This window comes from Lepus europaeus, chromosome X (genome assembly GCF_033115175.1).
Source record: "Lepus europaeus isolate LE1 chromosome X, mLepTim1.pri, whole genome shotgun sequence".
Taxonomy (NCBI): domain Eukaryota; kingdom Metazoa; phylum Chordata; class Mammalia; order Lagomorpha; family Leporidae; genus Lepus; species Lepus europaeus.
The window spans coordinates 85,279,695-85,293,675 of NC_084850.1; the positions used below are offsets into that span (position 1 = coordinate 85,279,695).

The 13,981-nt window shown below is 42.5% G+C and overlaps 1 pseudogene; it reads right to left on the bottom strand.

The window, feature by feature from the left end:
* Positions 1-4,479: 4,479 nt before the first annotated feature.
* LOC133753516 (transcription factor BTF3-like) lies at positions 4,480-4,968 on the bottom strand (annotated as a pseudogene).
* Between the last annotated feature and the right edge of the window lie 9,013 nt (positions 4,969-13,981).

Genomic DNA, 13,981 nt, shown 5'->3' on the forward strand with positions numbered 1-13,981 from the left:
TTAACTGCAAATGATAGAATTTCATTCATTTTATTATTTTATTTTATTTTAAAGATGTGTTTATTTATGTCAAAGTCAGAGTTACACAGAGAGAGAAATAGAAGCAGAGAAAGAGAAAGGTTTTCTATCCGCTGCTTCACTCCCAATTGGCCGCAACAGCCGGAGCTGTGCCTATCTGAAGCCAGGAGCCAGGAGCCTCTTCCGCGTCTCCCACAAGGGTGCAGGGGCCCAAAGACTTGGGGCATCCTCTACTGCTTTCCCAGGCCACAGCAGAGAGCTGGATCAGAAGTGGAGCAGCCGGGACTCAAACCGGTGCCCATATGGGATGCCGCCACTGCAGGTGGCGGCTTAACCCACTATGCCACAGCGCCGGCCACTCATTCTTTTTTTAAATAGCAGAATGATATTCCATTGTGTTTATATACCATATTTTCTTTGTCCACTCACCCATTGTTGAGCATCGAGGTCGATTCCATGTCTTAGCTATTGTAAACAGTGCAGCAGTTGACATGGGAGTGCAGGTAATTATTTGATAGGCTGATTTTATTCCCTTTTGTTATGTACCTGGAAGTGGGACAGCTGAAATCACTTGGTAGTGTTTTAGTTTTTTAAAGGAACCTCCTTACTTTTCTCCATAATGGCTATACTAATTTGCATTTCCATCAATGTATAGATGAGTCCCCTTTTCTCCTCATCCTGACCAGCATTTATTATTATTTCTCTTTTTAAAAAGTATTTACTTATTTATTTATTATTTGACAGTGTGACCCACAGAAACATATATTTATGTATATATATGCATATATATATATATATAGAGAGAGAGAGAGAGAGAGAGAGAGAGACAGATACAGAGAGAGAGAGAGAGAGAGAGAGAGCGAGCTTCCATTTGCTGGTTCACTCCTCAAATGCCCTCAACAGCTGAAGGCCAGGTTGAAGCCAGGAGCAAGGAATTCCATCCAGATCTTCCATGTGGGCTACAGGAGCCCAAGGACTTAAGCTATCATCTCCCAGGTGCCTTAAACAGGAAACTGGATCAGAAGCACAGGGTAGCAAGGACTCTGATATGGGATGCAGGCATCCCAAGTAGTGGCTTAACCTGCTGTACCACAACACCCGCTCCTATTTGTCTTTCTGATAATTGCCATTCTAACTGGGGTGAGATGACATTTGATTGTGGTTTTGACTTGTATTTCCTGATAGCTAATGATACAGAGCTTTTCTGCTGATAAATTTGTCAGCCATTTGAGTTTCTTCTTTTAAGAAGTGTCCAGAGGCTATTGCTGTGGGGTAGTAGGCTAAGCCTCCACATGTGGCGGTGGAATCCCATATGGGCACTGGTTCAAGTCCCGGCTGCTCCTCTTCCCATCCAGCTCTCTGCTATGACCTGGGAAAGCAGTAGAAGATGGACCAAGTGCTTGGACCCCTGCACTGGTGTGGGAGACCCGGAAGAAGCTCCTGGCTCCTGGCTTCTGATTGGCTCAGCTCTGGCCTTGACCAGCTCTGGCCGTGGTGACTGTCTGGGGAGTGAACAGCGATGGAAGACTTTTCTCTCTGTCTCTTCCTCTCTCTGTCTGTAACTCTACCTCTCAAATAAATAAAGGAAACTTTAAAAAAAAAAAAGAAGTGTCCATATGTCTTGCCAATTTATTTTTACCATCTGATACTTTTTTTCATGTTAATGTGATATTAATACAAAGAGAACAGATTCAATATAGTTCATAGACACAATTCTAAGAATATAATATTCTCTTCTTCCCTCCCTCCCCCTCCTTCTCTTGCCAATCTTTAAATTGATATTTTTGTTATTTTAATTAATTTATTTATTTGAAAAGTAGAATGGGGGGGTTAGAAAGAGCTCTTTCACTTCTCAAATGTCTGCAACAGCTGGGACCAGGTTAGGCCAAAGCCAGGAACAAAGAACTCCATTCGGGTCTCCCATGTGGGTGGCAGGAACCCAAGTACTTGGACCATCATCTACTGCCTCCCAGATGTGTTAGCAGGAAGCTGTATCAGAAGTGTGGAGCAGCCAGGACTCAAACGAGGCACCGTGATATGGGATGCAGACATCCCAAGCAGTGGCTTAACCCAGGCTATAACACCCACCCCTATTATTGGATTGTTTGAGTGACTTATATATTCTGGATAGTAATCCTTTGTCAGATGAATAGCTTGCGCAATTTTTTCCCCTTCTCTTGGTTGCCTCTTCACTCTGTTGATTTTTCTCTTTCGCTGTGCATAAACTTCTTAGTTTGATATAATCCCATTTGTCTACCTTTGCTTTTGTTGCCTGTGCTTTTGGGATCTTATTAAAAAAATCATTGAACATACAAATGTCTTGTGTTTCCATAATTTTTTTCTACTATTTTTGTAGTTTCAGGTATTACATTTAGGTCTTTGATCCATTTTTTAGTTGATTTTTGTATCGGGAGAAGGGAGAAGGGGGCGGGGGTCAAATCTCAAACTGCTGCATATGAATATCCAGAATATTTTCATCACCCTGAAAGAAACTTTCTATTCCTTTATTTTCATTAGTTCTCCCTTCCCACTTGGACATTGCATATACACGGAATCATACAATATGTGGTCTTTTATGTCTGGCTTATTTCACATAGTATAGTATTTTCAGGGTTCATTCACGTTATACCATATATCAATACTTCATTCCTTTTTATGATGAAATAATAATATTCCATTATATAACTAAACTGTATTATCAATTCATCAGGTGAATTGATCAGGTGAATCAGGACATTTTGGGTCATTTCCACTTTTTGAGTCACATGGTAACTCCATGTTTAGCTTTTTGAGGAACTACTAGATGATTTTTCAAAATAGCTGTACCAATGTACATTCCTACCACCAGGGTATCAGGGTTTTTGTTTTTTTCCACATCCTTGCCAATACTGGCTTGTTGCTTATCACTTTGATTATAGACATCTTATTGGATGTACCCACTTTAGAAAACAATTTGATAATTACTCAAAAGATTAAACTCCAGGCTTTTATTCTCATCTCCCAGATGTTTTATGGTTTTTTTAAAAAAGGTTTATTGAAAGGCAGAGTGATAGGGAGAGGGAGAGTGGGGGTGGGAAGAGAAAGAGTGGGGAGAGAGAGAGAGAGAGAGAGAGAGAGAGAGAGAAATGGATGGATATTCCATCTGTTGGTTCACTCCCCAAATGGCCACAACAGCTGGAACTGAATTCCATCTGGCTCTCCCATGTGGGAGGCAGAGGCCCAAGTGCTTGGGCGATCTTCTGTTGCTTTCCCAGGCACACTAGCAGGGAGCTGGATTGGAAGTGGAGCATCCGGGACTCATATGGGATACTGGTGTCCCAAGTGGAGACTTAACCTGCTGTGCCAAAATGCCAGCCCCAGGGTTTAGAAGCATTCATGGTTTTTGTTTGTTTGATTGTTTTTTTTTTTTTTTTTTGACAGGCAGAGTGGATAGTGAGAGAGAAAGAGACAGAGAGAAAGGTCTTCCTTTTTGCCGTTGGTTCACCCTCCAATGGCCGCTGCGGCCGGCGCATCGTGCTGATCCGAAGCCAGGAGCCAGGTGCTTCTCCTGGTCTCCCATGCGGGTGCAGGACCCAAGGACTTGGGCCATCCTCTACTGCCTTCCCGGGCCATAGCAGAGAGCTGGCCTGGAAGAGGGGCAACCGGGATAGAATCCGGCGCCCCAACCGGGACTAGAACCCGGTGTGCCGGTGTCACAAGGCAGAGAATTAGCCTGTTAAGCCAAGGCGCCGGCCAGAAGCATTCGTTTTATTTGAAAGGCAGAGCAACAGAGAGATAGAGATGAAAGAAGTAGAGATAATAGAGATAGAGACAAAGACATAGACAGGGACAGAGACAAAGATACAGATAGAGATATAGATATAGATGATAGAGATCTTTCATCTGCTGGTTCACTACCCAAATGCCTACAACAGCTGGGGCTGGGTCAGATCAAAGTCAGGAGCCAGGAACTCCATCCACATATCCCATGTGGGTGGCAGGAATCCCATTACTTGAACCATCATGTACTGCCTCCCAGGGTCCACATTAGCAGGAAGCTGGAATCAAGAGCTGGAGCCAGGCATCAAACTGAGGCACTCTGTTGTGGACTATAGACATTTCTATTGGCATCCCAAGCAGTATGCTAAATGCCCACCCCCTCTGCTCAGTTTTATATATATATATATATATATATATATATATATATATACACTAGGGAAAGACATTTATTAACTTTTGTTTCAAACTTTATTCCTGGACTTCTTCCACTTAAATAACTGCAAAGAATGAATTGTGGATAAACAAAAACTGAAAACAGCTGTGCTGAGGGACTTGAGCATAAAAATATTAGAGATCTAGATTCCATCAGAACATAAATAAAATAATTTTTAAAAAGCACTCGTAATAGACAATAGCAGCTCCCAGTAACTTCTTCAAGTTTTCTTTTCCTCAGAAGTTGACTCCATTGAGTTTGCCTCATTCTTAAGAAGCCTCATCAAGATTCTCCATGAGATCTGGAACTTCATCATCATCCTCTCCAGTAGCAAGTGGTGCTTTTGCATCGATAGATTGGGTAGAATTTCAGCCAGCCTCCTCAAACTAGTCAGGCTGTCTGCACCGAGCTGGTTTAAGGTGCTAGGGAGCATTTCTGTGGGCTGCTTTGTCTCAGCATGGCCTCTAACGGTGAAAGTGTTTGCTGGCAACGAAGCCTGGATGTTAGGGTTGTTAAAGTGGATCGTTGTTGTTGGTTTGTAAACATAGTCACCTCTTCTTTGATACCAGAGATAACGTTTACTCCTCATTTCTTTAGGACATGGAAGTGTTTTTGTTTTTGTTTTGTTTTGTTTTGTTTTTTATCAACTGCTGTCATTATCCTGTGATAATTTTTCTGCAAGCAGTTCTTTTCCCACCAATGCACAGCTGTGCCTGCAGTTTGGAGAATTTTTCCTGGTTCATCATAGTTTCTTTCATCTTGTCCGAGCAGAAATGGGGCCACGCGGGGGTGTAGGGTTGGTGCTCAGGGTGTTTTGGGCAGACCAGCTGAGATTAAGTGCACACACACACGGCATGCAAGATGACAGCTAGAGCTTAAAAATATTATTTTTAAGTCTGGCTTTCTACACGTTGTATTTGCAAAAGGATAGCCTAATTGCCAGTCAATAATTTGTCAGAATTTGTTCATAAACACCTTAGGCCAGTTTGTTGTCCCGTCTTTGCTGATGACATTGTGTATGGGTTGAGAAACATATTCAAAGTTCAAGGAGCTTCTAAGTCTTCCCTGACATTTACCTTCTCCTGGACTTTGTCACGTCGCCTCTGTGCTTGTGCAATGCCTCACATTCAGCCAGGGAAATATAGATAAGTATGGTCCATTCCAGTACTCTGAGCTTAAATGTACACTTCCATGCGCATAATCTTTCATGCACATGGACAACTAGGGCTTTGAGTGAGCTTATCAAGCCCCATTATGGCTCAATTATGTTTTGGATATCTTGCTAAACCTTTGACAGGTCTGTTATTCTGTTTGTCCCAACAGTTATCATGACCTCAGGTAACTATGTTGTTGACTTTGCCTGATTGTTTGCTACTGAGTTTACTGTTGCTTTCAACACCCCTGGCCATAGGCTTTTTTTTTTCTGTGCTCATTCCTTAGTCAAGTAATTCCCCTCCAGCATACAAGTTGCTGTTTTTTATGACTTGCCCTGCCCTGCCCTTGTAAAATCAGCTCCAAAGGACCTGGGAAGGGAGACAGGAGCAGCCTCAGGCCAAAACACCACAGATTCCCGCCATTCTTAACTCAAAGCTCAATAGGCTGTTGTAAACACTGCTCTTGTTTAAAGATTTATTTTATTTATTTGAAAGGCGGAGTGACACACAGAGAGGAATCTTCCATCCTGTGGTTCACTCCCCAAAAGGCCACAACAGCCAGGGCTGGGCCAGGCTGGGTCTCCCATGTGGGTGGCAGGGGCCCAAGTACTTGGCCATCCTCTGCACCCTCGGCTGCTTCCCCAGGTGCATTAACAAGGAGCTGGATCAGAAGTGAAGAAGCTGAGACTCGAATTCTTGCTTTGATATGGCCCTTCTTAAACAGTTCTTAATTTTAAAATCTCGGTCTATTTCCAATGTCCTGAAATTGTTGTTTTGATAGTTTTATACAGTTTCATCATCATTTTAACGAAGAGAGCATTTGTTGAGGTTCTCAACTCTGCCATTCTAGAAATCTCGCCTAATTTTTGTTGTAAAAGACCATTCTTGATTGTTCTTGCAACAAAATAATAAATGTGTGAGGTAATATGTACATGTTAATTAGCTCAATTTAGCTGTTCCACAAGGTACACATATTTCAAAACATCATACTGTACAAAATAGATATATACAATTCTTGTTTGTCAATTAGAAAGACATTTTGATAGCAGTTGGGGGATAGACTGGGTGATGGGGAAACTGATGACCAAGAGTGTGGGATATTACTCAGTAGTACTTTGTAAACAGGAATGAAGAATATAGATAGGTTGATTTGTGGGTAGAGATTGGCCTAACAAGTATAGTGAAATATGAAGGGGAAATAGATTAAAGGCCTGGAGAAAATTGAAGGGTAAATTCAGGGAGTGTAAGGTGTGGGAGATGTAGAAAAAATAAGTAGCTCTGAGAGTGAACTCTGTGTTTGGTTTTGGAAGTGGAGTCATTTCAGGTGTTACTATAGAAATGGATGATTGAAATAGAATTGAGGGCACCCACATTGTGGCACAGCAGATTAAGCTGCCATCTGTAATACCAGGATCCCCTCTGAGCTCTGGTTTGAGTTCCAGTTCCAGTTCCAGTTCTGATCCAGTTCCCTGATGATGCACCTGGGAAAGTAGTAGAAGATAGCTCAAGTGCTTGGGCCTCTGCACTCACGTGGGAGATCCAGATGGAGTTTCAGGCTCCTGGCTTTGGCCTGGCCCAGCCCTGATCATTGCAGCCATTTGGGAAGTGAACCAGCAGATAGAAGATCCATCCACTTCTCTCTCTCTCTCTCTCTCTCTCTCTCTCTCTCAACTCTGCCTTTCAAATAAATAAATCTTCAAAAAAAAGTAATAGAAGTAGAACTCTACTGAGGTGAAGAAGTTAGGATTTGTCATGGAGCCATGAGGTCTGGATGTTAGACCATCAAGGCTTTCAGGGTGAAAAGAGAGGAAAAAATTGGTAATACCAACATCTTCAGTGAAAGTAGGGGAGAGACTTGAACATTTACATGTCATTTTGAAAAGGTGATAAAACTGAATAGTATGAACTCCAAGGAAAGAGAAGCTTTTGAGGTAAGATGGTAAAATTGTACTTTGGGGATCCATTGAGGAATATACAAGAAGGTCCTAACTTGATCTTGACTTACAGGGCAGTATGAGTAAAGGAAAATGAGCAGCCTTATTCTAAGAGCTTTGTGATGACCAAAGTTCAGTTAAGAAGAGATGATAGTGGCTGAATGGATAGGCATGACCAAAGGCTACAAATTTTCAGGAAATGGCAGATAATTCATTTCTTTTTCGCTCAAGCATAGAGTGCAATTTTATGTATAATAAGAATACAATATGGTGAGTCGTTTGAATCCAGAAAATATAGCTAGCTTTATTACTGTTACAAATATTATTAGGGTAAATGCCCATGTCCCATATCGGAGTGCCTGGGTTTGATAACCAACTCTATCACCTGGCTCCAGCTTCCTGCTAATACAGACCCTGGAGGCAGTGGTAATTGGGTTCCTGCCACCCACGTGGGAGACCTGAATTGAATTCCCAGTTCCCAACTTCAGCCTGTCCCAGTTCCTACCATCAAGGGCATTTGGAGAATGAAGTGGCTAGGAGTTCTCCCTGTTTCTGTCCCTATCCCTCTCCCTCTGAAACAAATAAAGATTTATTAGCTATATGGCATGCTAAGGAAACTTTTTGAAATTATTTTGTTTCAATCTTAGGGAAATTTTGGAACTGATATTGGTAGTCAGGATGTAACTTGACAGCTTTGGAATATATGTGAGTATCACAAACATGAGATTGGTACATATTTGAGAAGTTGTTAATGCCACTATTGGAATTGATGTTGACTATAGTTCATAATTTTGGTAAGAATCAAGTTGAATTAAAAGCAGATTATTCCTGACTTGTGTCCAGGAGACTGTGATAAATTTTGATCTATTTGTAATTAGAAAATTGGAGCTTTACAAATGTATTGACATTTGGAATAATCTTTTTACTGTTCTTGTCCAGGACCATTTGTAACTCATGCTGTCTATAGAACTGTCTAAGATCTGCTTTGGTGTGTGAGAGTTTTGATCTTACTTACCCTAACTGTATTTGATGTGATTGTTTCTATGTAGAAACAAGACACATAGCTAAAAGCGTAGGGGAAAAGAAAATGTCTGGCCGGCGCCATGGCTCACTAGGCTAATCCTCCACGTGTGGCGCCGGCACGCCAGGTTCTAGTCCTGGTTGGGGAGCCGGATTCTGTCCCGGTTGCTCCTCTTCCAGTCCAGCTCTCTGCTGTGGCCCAGGAGTGCAGTGGAGGATGGCCCAAGTGCTTGGGCCCTGCACCTGCATAGGAGACCAGGAGGAAACACCTGGCTCCTGGCTTCGGATCGGCGTAGCTCTGGTCATAGTGGCCATTTGGGGGGTGAACCAATGGAAAAGGAAGACCTTTCTCTCTGTCTCTCTCTCACTGTCTAACTCTGTTGGTCAAAAAAAAAAAAAAAAAGAAAATGTCAAGCAAAAATGAGACTAAGCTGAAGATGTAGAGCTCCAGTTATGAAAACCTTAGGACACTCAAGGGCCATGATCATAATCCGGCACATATTTTGTTCTGGCTCCTCTTCGTTATAGATGCAATGAACATTGAAATAATTAGAGACCAAGATGCACAGTTGCTGGTGATGGGGTGAAGGAGGGGATTTGGTTAGCTGAAAAGGAGCTTTAAAGCTGACTCCACACAAATACTGCATATTTGGTATTGGTTGACAACAGCAGAACAATGATCATCATCCGGACGTGACCAAATTGATTTCCACTCTGAAATAATGTGGAGGAGTTGAATTACTTTTGTAAATGGAATATACATATTTTTGTCATTCTGACCGCCATCAGAAAAGAGATAACCACAACTATAAAAAACCAAACCCTGTTGCTTGTGATCTAGGACATGGAGCTCCCGGGCTTTCAGAATTCCAGTTTGTGAGGCAATCTGAGTCATTCTGGTTTAGGCAGGTGAGTGGTCCCCACGGACCAGTCATACAGGACCTGGTTCTCTAGAAAAGAACAAGGAACAACAACAACAAAAAAAGCAAAGAAGAACAATATGGAAAAATACAGATACAAATCTTAGACCCTGGGGGAGTTAAGGCCTGAGCCACAGAAGCAAAACAGAGGGAGAGGCCCCTGAGGTGATGTAGAAATTCAGTACAGTGGTGTTCGTGCAGTATGAAAACTGGGAGAACTGGGAGAGAACTGGCTTGACCTCAAGAATGAAGAAACTCAGACTGAGCTGTAATAAAAATATCTATGACGGCAAGCTTACAGAGTAAGGAAGTATGCTTTGAAGTTCAAATGGATGCAAGTTTGATAACGCTGTGTCTTTTTCACATGAAGCACTAGCTATGTAGATATGATAATCTTGTTTTAAAGATTTCCTTAATATTTAATAGTTAAAAGAATGATCCTGGCTCTTCTATTTACTAGATATGTGATCACAGGGAAATCATTTATCTTTCCCAAACTTCAGTTTCTTCATCTGTCAAGTGGATTAATGATATTTTTATAGTATTTTGCAAGACTTAAGAGGGGGTTTCAAAGAGTGCATGGAAAATGGTACTAATTAAGTGCAAACACAGAGAATGAATAAACATTTACGAAGTACACAGGGTATGGAAGGGCATTTTCAGAAAAAAAACTTCAATTACCCAGCCATGCTGAGGTGAAGCAACATGGCCCATCCTCATAACTGGACATTGGCCAGTTTCATTGCCCTGTAGGTATAAAATAAAGAATGGCTAGTGGATCAATCTGGATTGCTAGGAAGGGGTCAGCACCCAAAAGGGCCTTGCATGTCAAGCTGTGTTGTATAATCAGTAGCTACTGAGGAGTTTTAAAGGGGAAGGTGAACTGTGTTTTAGATGACTAGTTACAGCTTAGATGACTGGTTACAGCGTAAGAATAGAGTGGCTAAGGGAAAGGCCAAAGGTAGGGAGACTAGTGTAGAAAGACTTAGAATTCTCAAGGGAGGAAGGAGGCCTTGAACAAAAGAGAGCAGGTGATAGATTCAGAGAGGTACTTCTCAGGAAGAATCAATAGACCTTTGCCGACCAAGTGAATGTGGAGAGTGTGAGAGGACTTAAGAGGGCTTAAAGCTGTAAAGGGCCTTGTTCAGAAGCCTGGCGCAGTAGCAAGAAAGCTAATCAAGAAAGAGACTATTGGCAGTAAAGCTCCCATTTACTGGGAGCCTACTGTGTGGCAGGCACTATACTAAATTCTTTATATGTACTTGACCGTGAATTCTCACAACAAACTAAAATGAGGCCCATATTCATCTAAATCACAATTTGAGGGGAAATTTTCAGACATTTAATCTCAACTTATATGCACACATATACATGTATCTGTGGGGGACTGTGTGGAACTGGCTAATAAAAGGACTTTCCAACATAAGACACAGCAAATGCAATTCTTTGGAAATCCATGTTCAATGAGAAAAAAAAAAGCAACAAGAAATTTCTGACTGTTATAACAGATGTTGACGTTGTTCCTTGTATTCTTTTTAGAAATTCATTGTTTTTAGTTTGAGATTTAACACTTTTTAGGGTTTGGCCACGTTCCTTGCGTATGTAGATTATAACCACCATGTCTACAATAGTAATTAAGAAGTGAGCACATAATAGTAGCCAGTGAAGGAGATTGAGATGGTGTTCATTAAACGTGCATTTTCTTCTTGTTGATTTATATGCTCATCATTTAGGAAAAGTACTTATTTGGGTTCTTTATGCCCACTGTGGTGCCAGGTACTTTGGAAGCCATCTCAAGTTTGAGATATGCTGTGTTCTCAAAGTTACAATAATTGGAAAAACCATACTGAAGAGGTGGGACTCAGGTTGGTTAGTCAACAACAGGGTGATTTAGCTGCAGTGACAGGAAGACATTCTTGGAGGTGCCAACAATAGGAAGAAAGGTACGGAGATGGGAATGTGCCTCACGAGAGACAGGAAGGGTGAAAAAAATTGGTGTCAATGTAGTGGCAGTTGCAAGTGTGAGAGTAATAGGGGATGACAAGGTACATTGGTAGAAAGAGAGCAGATAATGGAGGCCTTGGAGAGCCTAGCTGAAGAGTTCTGACAGTGCAGCTAGAGAGCCATTGAACCTCCTTGAGCAAGAGAATAGCATGAGAAAGGCTGTGCTTTAAAGATTTTCCCAACAGCTGTGTGTAAGATATACTGGGAGGCAGGCAGGGGAAATTAGCTAGGAATCTGTGAGGTAACAAGATCCTGGAGGATAGTGATCCCAGTAGTCTTGAAAGATATGCAAATGAGTCACATTAAAATGGACTAAATGATGGGGGCTGGCACTGTGGCAAGCGGGTAAAAGCTGCCGCCTGCAGTGCCACGGGCGCCTGTTGAAGTCCCGGCTGCTCCACTTCCGCTCCAGCTCTCTGCTATGGCCTGCGAAGCAATATAAGATGGCCCAAGTCCCTGGGCCCCTGTGCCCGTGTGGGAGACCTGGAGGAAGCTCCTGGCTCCTGGCTTTGGATGGGTGCAGCTCTGGCCATTGTGGCCATCTGGGGAGTGAACCAGTGGATGGAAGACTTCTCTCTCTCTGCCTCTGCCTCTCTTTCTCTCTGTGTGCAAGTCTGACTTTCAAATAAATAAAGACATCTTTTAAAAAAAGAAAGACTGGAAGAAAGGTGCTGGTTCAAATCCAGGCTGCTCCACTTCTGATCCAGCTCCCTGCTAATGTGCCTGGGAGAGTAGTGAAAGATGGCTCAAGTCCTTGGGCCCCTGAACCCATGTGAGAGATCTGGACAAAGCTGGGTCCTAGCTTCAGCCTGGCCCAGCCCTGGCCATTGTAGCCATTTGGGAAGTGAAACAGGATGGACAATCTCTCCTTCTCTCTGTCTCTGCCTCTCTATAACTCTGACTTTCAAATAAATGAATAAATCTTCATAATATGTATATATATTTTAAAAAGACTGGAAGAATTGTGCTACCACTAAAAGGAATGGGAAGTTTGAGAAAGGAAATTGGTAGTAGGGTAATTTTTTCCTATTGTAGATTATCCAAAGATCAAAAAACTATGGCTTGGCATGAGATGCTTATTTCTGAAATTATCTTCCTTAAACATAATCAGGAACTAGAAAATATTATACTTTTGGTGTCATTTCATTTATTTGTTTACTCAACACCAATTTATTTGTAGTCTGGTGAGATTAGAATGTGAGAAAGAAATAATAAAATACACTAGGAAGGACTATGAATGATGAACCAAGGAGTTTTAACTGTACTTTGTTATTTTGTTTTTATTTTAAGGATTTATTGATTTATTTAATTGAAAGGCAGAGAGAGAGAGAGAGAGAGAGAGAGAGCAAATCTTTATCTACTGGTTCACTCTGCAAATGGTCACAACAGCTGGAGCTGGGCCAGGCTGAAGCCAGGATCCAGGAGCTTCTTCTTGGTCTCCAACGTGGGTGGCAGGGGCACAAGCACTTGGGCCATCTTCCACTGCTTTCCCAGCAAGGAGCTGAATTGGAAGAGAAGCAGCTGGGACTTTAACCAGCACTCTGCTATGGGATGCCAGCGTTGTTAGTGGCAGCTTAATGCACTGCACCACAACACCAGCCCCTTTAACTTTATTTTGTAAGTAATGGGGATCCACCTCAAGGCTTTTGAGCCAATAAGATAACACAATCAGATCTTTGTTTCAGCACGAGATTGTTCATTTCTTTTTTTAAAAAGATTTATTTATTTATTGGAAAGAGTTACACAGAGAGAAGAGAGAGAGAGGGAGAGAGAGAGAGACAGAGAGGTCTTCCATCCGATGGTTCACTACCCAACCGGCCACAATGGCCGGAGCTGCACTGATGTGAAGCCAGGAGCCAGGAGCTTCCTCTGGGTCTCCCACGTGGGTGCAGGGGCCCAAGGACTTGGGCCATCCTCCACTGCTCTCCCAGGCCACAGCAGAGAGCTGGATTGGAAGTGGAGCAGCCGGGTCTCAAACCGGTGCCCATATGGGATGCCGGCACTTCAGGCCAGGGCGTTAACCTGCTGTACCATAGCGCCAGCCCCAAGATTGTTCATTTCTTATAGACAGTGGCCCTGTATTGTTTATCTTTGAAGTCGTTGCTGAGGGTGGCATGTTTTCTTTTGTTTATTTTTATGTTATTTTGTTTTTAAGATTCATTTTATTTATTTGAAAGACAGAGTTACAGAGAGAGATAGAGGTCTTCCATCCGCTGGTTCACTCCCCAAATGACTGCAACGGCCAGAGCTGAGCCGATCCGAAGCCAGGAGCCAGGAGCTTCCTCCAGGTCTCCCACGTGGTTGCAGGGGCCCAAGGACTTGGGCCATCTTCTACTGCTTTCCTAGGCCATAGCAGAGAGCTGGATTGGAAGAGGAGCAGCCGGGACTAGAACCGGCACCCATATGGGATGCAAGTGCTGCGGGCCAGGGCTTTTACCCTCTGCGCCACAGCACGGGTCCTGTTGTTTATTGAGCTTCTACTATGAACCAGTTACTGTGCTAAAGGTTTTGAGTGATAAGTAATACAGTTGCTACTTCCACTTTTACCCTTCTATGCTACATTTTTTTCCTAGTGGATAGATACAGGGATCTTTTCAAGGGGGTAAAGACTTATGTTTTGAGTTATGATAGTAGCAAGGACTAGATTTATTCTTTGGCTTAACCAACTACAGAACTGGCCACAATAATATGAAATGACAGTTCAGAGAGGGGGAGCCTGGCTAGAACATAGCAGTCTCT